The sequence below is a fragment of the Pinus tabuliformis genome, chromosome Q, assembly GCF_031772625.1.
Source record: "Pinus tabuliformis cultivar Carrire ecotype Pingquan chromosome Q, CPIR1, whole genome shotgun sequence".
Taxonomy (NCBI): Eukaryota; Viridiplantae; Streptophyta; class Pinopsida; order Pinales; family Pinaceae; genus Pinus; species Pinus tabuliformis.
Window position 1 is genome coordinate 921,710,327 of NC_142296.1, and position 9,510 is coordinate 921,719,836.

At 34.2% G+C, this 9,510-nt stretch overlaps 1 pseudogene; it reads left to right on the plus strand.

The window, feature by feature from the left end:
• Positions 1-7,719: 7,719 nt before the first annotated feature.
• LOC149222469 (CBS domain-containing protein CBSX3, mitochondrial pseudogene) lies at positions 7,720-8,548 on the plus strand (annotated as a pseudogene).
• Positions 8,549-9,510: the final 962 nt, after the last annotated feature.

A 9,510-nucleotide genomic window follows, 5' to 3' on the forward strand; every position in this document is an offset into this window, starting at 1 on the left:
CAACACTAGAAGAAACAATAACAAGTCTAATAATTGAAGAAGAGGAGATGATCAAATAAATGATCATAATGGAAGAGATGAAATAAAAAGTGATGCTTCAAGTAATTATGAAGAAAACCACCATCATCAAAAGAAGTCAAGAAATACCACGTATGAAAGTGATGCTGCAAATCAATGTGAATATATTATTATTTTTTCACTTTCTAGTTCCTCTCCTTTAGACACTTGGGACATTTGGTTGGTTGATAGTGGGGCCTCTCATCATTTCTCTAGGTATAAGGAAGTCCTCACTAATTTGGTGGACAGGGAGTCAAGTTTGAAAATTATTACTGGAGACAACTCCACTCATCATGTTAAAGGCTTTGGTTTTGTTAAGTTTCATATGGATTCTAGGGAATATGTTTTGCTTCATGATGTGATGTATGTGTCGGGGTTGAAGAACAAATTTTTATCTATATATTATTTTGAAGAAAAAGGAACAAGGGTTTCCTTCCTCAAGGGAAAAGTACTTACTTGGCCAGTGGGATCCCCTATGAGAGATGCATTCACATTGGGATCTAGATTTTGAGGACTCTATAGAGTCATTGGAAGACCCCTTCTAATGATGGTCCATGACACTAATAAACAAAGTGAGTTGTGACACCATAGATTAACCCATATCCACTATGAATCTCTCTTAAAATTAAAGAATTTGGTCTCTGGGATCCTTGATATTCAAGCTCAACATGATGGAATATGTCCAAGTTGTGCTAGTTGAAAGAAGACAAGGGGAACATTCCCCTCTAATGAGAACAATACAAATGAAATCCTCCAGCTCATTCATTATGACATATGTGGTCCTATGCTCATACACTTCCTTGATGGCCATTTCTACTACATTACCTTCATTGATTATTTCTCAAGGCATGGATATATTATTTGAATCATTAGGGTGATGCCTTCAATTTATTAAAGAATTTTTGGTCAAAAATCAAACAGGAAATAAAATTAATATTTTTCAAGCCTCGCAATGGTGGAGAGTACATTTCAAATGAATTCATATATTTTTCAAGGAGGAAGGCATCAAGAAAGAGATTATTGTTCCCTATCATCTTGAACAAAATGCAGCAGCTGAAAGAAAGAGTAGGTCTATTGTAGAAGTTTTCCGAGCCATGCTCCATGATCAAAAGTTTCCAAAGTTCCTTTGGGGAGAAGAAACAAATACATCCGTGTACATTCAAAACAAGGTGCATCATCAAACATTAGAAAATAAGACCCCCAAATAAGTATTCATAGGTGTCAATCCTAAGATTGGTCACCTTTGTATATTTGGTTGTCCCATATATTTTCATGTGCCCACGGAGAAAAGGAGCAAGCTGGAAGCCATAGGAAGAAAAGGTATGTTTGTTGGATATTGTGAAGATTCTAAAGAATTTAGAATATATATTTTTTATCAAAGGAAGGTTGAAATTAGCAGGGATGTAAAGTATGATGAAGATGTTTCCCTTGTAAAAGTAAGGGACCTTCCTTCACCTCCTCATCCTGAGAAGAAGAATAATGATGTGGATATTTTAGTAGGTCCATATGAACCTGAATATGAGAGAGGAATTGTTAATGGTCCCATGGAGCCTATGGAAACCTTAGATCCTCCTCCATTTGACCCCCCTAGCAGGAAGATGCCACTTTGGATTCGTGATACATTACAAGATGTCGAGAGACATGCTACCTGAGGAACATTTGGAGAGAGAAAGAATTCATGTAGGTACCAAGGATATGACTGAAGTTGAGCTTCACACCTTTGAATAAGCCATGAAAGAACAAGTTGGGAAGGATGTTATGGTCGAATAATATGAATCAATTATGAAGAATGATGTATGGGATGTTGCACCGAGACTGAAGGGGAAATCTATGGTGACTTCAAAATGGCTATTCAAGATCAAACATGGAGTCGATGGAAGCATTGAGGAATATAAGGCAATATTCGTGGCCCGAGGATTCTCCCAGAAAGAGGGATAAGGTTATGATGATATATTTTCTCCTTTGGCTTGATACACCACCATTCATTTGATAGTTTCCCTTGTTGCAAGTCAAGGATGGACCCTTAATGAGAAGGGTGTGAAGAAAACATTCCTTCATGGCATGTCACAAGAAGAAGTGTATGTTGAGAAGCCACGGGGATTTGAGGGTAGAGGATCAAAAGAAACATGTTTTCATATTGAATAAGGCATTATATGGTTCGAAACAAGCCCTCATAGCATGGTGCACACACATAGATTGTTACTTGATGAAGCTTGGATTAACAAGAAGTAGCACCAATCCCAACCTCTACTTCAAAGTGGTCCAAGATATGCCATTGATTTTGGTTATATATGTTGATGATCTATTTTTGACATGTAGTGAGCCCCTGATGATAGAGTGTAAGAGGGAGAAAGTATCTAAATTCTAGATAAAGGACCTTGGACTCATGCACTTATTTCTAGTGCTCGAGGTGTGGCAAAGGCTGGGCGAGATCTTCCTTTCACAAGCAAAATATGTCATGAAGTTGCTGGAAATATTTAGAATGACAAAATGCAAGTCCTTAGCCACACCAATGGAAATGAATTTCAAGAAGCTATGTGGAGAAGTTGCAGGACCTAATTTGGTGAATCCATCTGAGTATATATAGTTGATAGGGGCCCTGATGTTTTTAGTGAACACTCATCCGACCATATGCTATGCAGTGAACACATAGCACTAGTTTCCATTGTTACTAAATATATTTTTCACAATACCCTTGAAACAAAAACACCTACCCAGATTGAAAATTTATGTGTGGGTCGAATTGGTTTTTCTAATTTAAGAGGACAATTGATCCGCCCAACATTTTCCATTACATCTTTTATCTTTTATTAAGAATTTGTTTGTAGTAAATAGTTGTACAGGGTTAAAACCTACATTTGGTCCTAGAGAAGTTTTGGCTTCAAGGTGGAACCTTTGTGGATAAGCGGTTTGGCTCAAGCCTGTGGTAGACCATGTTATAGTGGGATATCTACATATTTTATGGTGAAAAGGAAATGGCAAGCGGTTTAAAGATGGAGATAAAGAAATTCAATGGGAAAAGATTTGAGCTATGGAAGCTAAAAATGGGTGATTTGTTGGTGGACGGAGATTAGTGGGTCATTGTGGATTTGGGTACTTCACCACCAAGGATGTCAACAAAAGACTAGACAAATATGGATCTAAATGTAAATAAAAGAAGACAATTGCATCTCTTAGATTCAGTATTACTAAATACTTCATAGGAACCTATAGCAAGGGCTTTGTGGTACAAATTAGGGGCTTTGTATCAATCTAAGTACTTGGTGAAAAATCATTCCTGCAGATAATTTGTATAACCTGGGGATGAAGGATGGATATTTAGTGACAAAGAATATGAATGCCTTCAATATTACGACAATTAAGCTATTATATGTTATTAATATTTTAGATGAATATAAGTGCATCAGTTTGTTTGTTCTCTATCAAACTCATGGGATAGTCTAGTTGCTTCCATAGGTAGTAATGCATTAACTACTTTAAAGTTCAAGGAAATAGTATCATCCTTGTTATAGGAGGAGAAGAGAAAGAAAAACAAGGAAAGCCAAAATGGAGATACCTTGTTTTTAAGAGGATACTCCTAGAATAGAAATAAAAATAAGTCTTCGAATAGGAGATCTAAATATAGAGGAAGATTTAAATCTCCAAGAAATTTTGTATAGGTATGTTGGAGATGTCAAAAAGAAGGGTATTACAAGAAATATTATAGATCCAAAATTGTTGAGAAGGGAAGGGATCTAAAGATGCTCCTTCTACAGAAGAAAAAACCTCCTAGATAAAGGAGGGGATGTGTACTTAGCTTCCTCAAGTACACATGTATCATGATGCATGGTTGATCGACTCAAGCACATCCTTTCATATGACTCCTCATAGGGAGTAGTTTTGTGAATATGAATGATTTTAAGGTGGTGATGTTTTCTTAGGAGATGATTCGACAACCAGAATCATAGGATGAGGCAAATTCAAGTTAAATATCATGAGTGGAAGGATTAGAACACTCCCTGGTGTTCTACACATCCCATGACTAGCCATAAATTTGATTTATGTAAGAAAGAAGAGTGATGTAGGTGTAAAAACAATGTTTAAAAAGGATACCTATAAGATGGTTCAAGGAACAATGGTGTTTTTATAGGAGTTTGGATTGGAACTCTATATAAGTTGTTGGGAAGCACTATTATTGATGGATGCAACAGTTCCATTATTCGTAAGTGTATTGCAAAAGAAGGAAAGAATCCTATAACTTTTGGAGAAAATACTATGTTGTGGCATCAAAGGTTGGGACATATCAAAGAGAAGGGCCTTTGAGTACTACATAATAATGATATGGTAGAAGGTATGCCTAATTTCTCTCTAGACTTTTATTTATGTGAATTTTTGTTATATGAGAAGCGGAAACGAGTAAGATTATTCCATGGTTCTATAAGGTCAGAGGAAATATTATAGTTGGTTCATAATAATTTGTTTGGAACTGTGTCAGTTCCATCAATGGGTAAATCTCCAATTGAACAAGACATTTCTCAAGGGGAGTGGTATCTAGGAGGACTTTGGTAGTGGTGCACAAAGTGGGGATGTTTCACTGGATAATTAGGACTGCTTCGATCTCATGCATGAGGTGGAAGGGAGTGAACCTAGTGAAGGTTTTGACCAATGTACAATACGCCCATAAGACTGAGAATAACATGTGATGTGAATTGTTTTTTTTTTGTTCACCATGCATTGCAACATCATTTTTAGTACTTTGTTAATAGATTCAATTTGGCCATTGGATTGGGGATCATATGGTGAATCAAATCCATGGGTGAAACCATGGATGGAAGGGATTTCCTTGAAAACCGCATTCTCAAGGTGTTTCTCATGGTTAGAAATTAGCTCCCTGGGGACACCAAACTGTGTAATGACATGGTTGAAGAAAAAATGGCCTACAGTGTCGGTTGTGTTATTGAACATGGGCATGGCCTCGACCTACTTGGTGAAGTGGTCAACGATGAATATTATGTATTTGTAACCATTTTGGGACGATGTATTTCAAGTCTTGAAATCAATCCCCCACTTGAAAAGGGGGCATTTGCAATAACAAAATGCAATGGAGATGGAGGGGCTTGTGTGCTATGGGCATCTAGTTGACACTTTGTGCATCGTTTGACTACTTGAACGCAATTTCAAAAAAGAGAAGGCCAAAAATATAAGAGAGAATAATTTAAAATGTACTTCCATATCAATTTCTACTTGAACATAACCCATAGGGCATAGAACAAATTGTGACTAGATGCATGGTGAAGGCACTCACTGTGTTAGGGTCCCACGTTTGAAATTCCATGAGAACAAATTCAACAATGTCAAGGGTTGGTGTAACCTAATCTGAGTCCAATGCTTGGGTGTTTTTAACAGCTTAGATGTCCCTAGGTTGTAGCTTCTTAACCACATGCTATTCCATCAAGCTATAAACAAACTACTAAACAAACAAACAAAATTACTACTTAAAATCATATATAAATACATGTATTAAAAATATATTTTCATATAAAATATATGAGGAAAAAAATAAAATATACTTCCATAACTATATATAACTTTGAACACTAAAAACAACAAAAACAAAAAACTTTGAACATACATATATATTAATATTAATTTTCATATATCTATAAATAATTGAAAATAAATTTTCATATTAATTATCATTTAAATATAAATTTATATATGCATTTATTAAAAACATATTCATATAGTGAAATTTAATATATATTAATATATATTTTATATGAATTTCAGATTAAATACAAAATCATAAGTGTGTGTGATTTTTCCAATCTTTCTTCATCCTCACTCTCACTCTCATATGCATCCATATGAATTGTCTCACACACAACCCACACAAAGTTTTTTCTAATATTTCCTCATCTCACTTTCATATACTTCCATATTCCATCCTTAAATTTTCTGTAATTTATCTTCTACCTCCATCTTCGTATACTTTCATATCAATCAATTGTCTTCCATGCTTCCCCACCTCCATTTCATATATTTCCATATTGATTGTCACTTAAATACAAAGTATATAAAATTACTTTTATTTTTTCCAATATTTCTCTCCACCTTCACATAAAATATATATAATTATATAAATCTATATACATTTATTAAAAACATATATGTGATAAAATAATTGAAAATTTACTTGAATTTATATCAATTGTCATTTAAACATAATATCATATATGTGCATTTACTAAAAATAAGATACCATCAATTTTATGGCATATACTGAGTTATTAATTATTTTTAATGGTCAATGTCATATCAAAAGTTATAATCAACATGTAATCTATAAATTATAATAACAAGTATGAGTTTGCGATCATCAATAAAAGTAATCGTTGGATAAGTTATGAGACAACAATCTAACTAACATTTACCTTGATAAATTATAATAACAAGTATGAGTTGGGATCATCAATAAAAGTATATGTTGGATAAGTTATGAGACAACAATCTAACCAACCTTTGCCTTGATGGTGGTTTAAATAAACCATGAATAGAAATTTTCATCAAAATGTTATAATCAACATGTAATCTATAAATTATTATAACAAGTATGAGTTGGGAATATCAACAAATGTATAAGTTATGAGACAATAATCTAATCAACCTTTGTCTTTTTTTTAATGGTGGTTTAAATAAACTAAGAATATAAATTTTCATATTGGTTGGTAGTGTATATACATATCTCAAATATCTATTAAGTGTAAATTAATTGGTTTATGTAGACTTTATTTCCCATCATATTTCAAGGTCAAATCTCATTGTAAAGAATTAAAAGTGAGAACAAATTGTAAAGGTTACATTATCCTAAAAAACATCTAAAATAAGTAAGTATCCCACAAGCCATATATATATATATATATAAAGTAAGTAAGTATCCCACAAGCCACCTCTATATATATATATATATATATATATATATATATATTCGTTTGCATGTGTTAAGCAATGGATATATGTACCCATGTGAGAGGGCTCCAAATTAACCCTTCTACTGGGATCAAATTGCAAAGTGGAAAAGAGGAAGAGTATATATCTGGTTTTAAATATGCACCCACAAGAAGTGCACATAACACTTAGGCGTGAGAATTATATGTAAATAAATCCATTTCTATGTTATAAAGGATGAGACCAAAGGTTCTCTCGAGCTCAAATTTAGTTTTGGTATGCCTTCAAAGTTAGCCCTAAGCTATATTCACGCTAATAATTTTAATAATTTTAAATATATTACTTGAACATTTTTCTAATTTAATATAACTCATTGACACAAAAATTGAGATTCAATAGTAAACAAGGAGGGTTTCTTTGCAACAAGTCCCTACCTAGGGAGAAGTGTACAACTGAGCAGGAAGTGTATGTAGTCGGATTCACCAAAGCTTTTTGGCAAGTTCTAGAGTGGGGAAGTACACAATTTCCGCATCCATAGTCTGACCATCTAGAACTTAATTAGCTTCATGTTGCACTATTTTTTCAAGTTATTTCAAGTTATCTTCAAGTTATTTTTTCAGTAAAGATCAAGGCCGAGTTAAAGTATTTGCAGATATAAATCATATTTAAGTTATCTCACCAGAGGACAAGTCTCTCACCCGTCTGGAAGAACATAGATTTGACGCTCTCTGATCGTTATTTTAAGTTAAAATGCAAGGTGCACTTCGAGAAATTTAATTTCATGGAGGTAGCTTTAAGAAATCAATTCTGCAACATGTTCGTGTTGCTGAACCATCTTTCAGATCTAATATTATAGCTTGTTATGAGTCTATTTCTCGTGCTCGTTTGGAAGAACATGGTTTTGAGAGCACAACAATTGCAGACATTTTGAAAGGAAAGGGCAAGAGTGCTGATGGATCTTGGTTGTGGTGCACTACAAAACACACAGTGTATGATGCAGTGAAGTCTATGACTCAACACAATGTAGGAGCATTGTTGGTTGTAAAGCTAGCAGAGGAGAAATCAATTGCAAGGATTATCACATAAAGAGATTATCTCAGAAAGATAATTGTACAGGGAAGATCTTCGAAAACAACCAAAGTTGGGGATATCATGACTGAGGAAAATAAGCTTATAATAGTAACTTCTAATACAAAGGTATTGAAGGCAATGCAACTTATGACAGACAATCGTATCAGGCATATCCCTGTTGTCGAGGGCAAAAACATGCTAGGAATGGTATCAATAGGAGATGTCATTCGAGCAGTGGTAGATGAGCATCGAGAGGAACTGAAGCGCTTGAATGCATTCAACCAAGGTGGATATTACATGATGATGAAAACTTTGAAGGACAGCTGCAACCTGTGACTAGGCAGAGTCTTCTGCTTAGCCTTGCAGTGTGAAAAAAAGGTGCTTTTGTTGTATAGTTGGTGAGTTCCGGATGTTTGGCGTGTTTAACTAATTATTAATCACATATTTTCACATCAAATGCAGACAATCTAATAAAGTGAGAACTCTTGAACTAGTTTTTTAGAACTTGCAGAAGTATATATTTTATAAATGTCTGTATATTGATGGAAAGTGGTAGTAATATAAGTGTTTTTGATGTTTAAAAAAATCATATTTAAGCTAAATAATTTAAATATAAACAAATTTGGTGATTGCTTAAGTTTTTTCAAGTTATAAATATTAGCATTTAGTGAGATAAATTCGGTAAAAATCAAGGACGAGTTAAAGTATTTGCAAGTATAAATCATATTTAAGCTAAACAAATTAAATATAAGCAAATTTGGTGACCGGTTTGTTGGAGATCAGATGCACAGCAAACATAAAAACATATACACAGTTATTAAAATCATGCACAGGCAACACAGGAATTAACGTGGTTCACCCAACCAATCTGGGCTACGTCCACACAACATAGGCATCGGCAATTTTTATTAATCAAAACAGGAGATTACATAAATTCTCACACTACTACCCCAGCTATCCGTATGACTACCTATTTTATAGCAAGGGGAATCTAACTGCCTCTCACATCAAATTTAGGATGCATTAATTCTCTCCCAACAACCTGGAGCTAATCCAGCAACAGATTTCTATTGTTGTCACACACTGGGATTTTTGCCTATTTCGTCTAAAACAAAAAAATCTCAACAATCTCCACCTTGACAACAATTAGCCTGATGCCCTGTTTGTTTATTATTTTTATCTTTTCTGCAAGCCAAGAGAAGACAAACACCAACGTAGCTTCTCTAACAAAACTGGTTTCGTGAACATGTCTGCACAGTTTTCCTTTGTATGCACCTTTTCAAGAGAGACTCCCCTTTCAGTGATAACCTATCTTACAAAATGATACTTGATTGGAATATGCTTTGATTTACTATGATAGGCCGGATTCTTAGCCAAATGTATTGCACTTTGACTATCACAAAGTAACCTGATGTTGTCCTGTAACCTAACAAACTCACCAAGCAAACCTTTCAA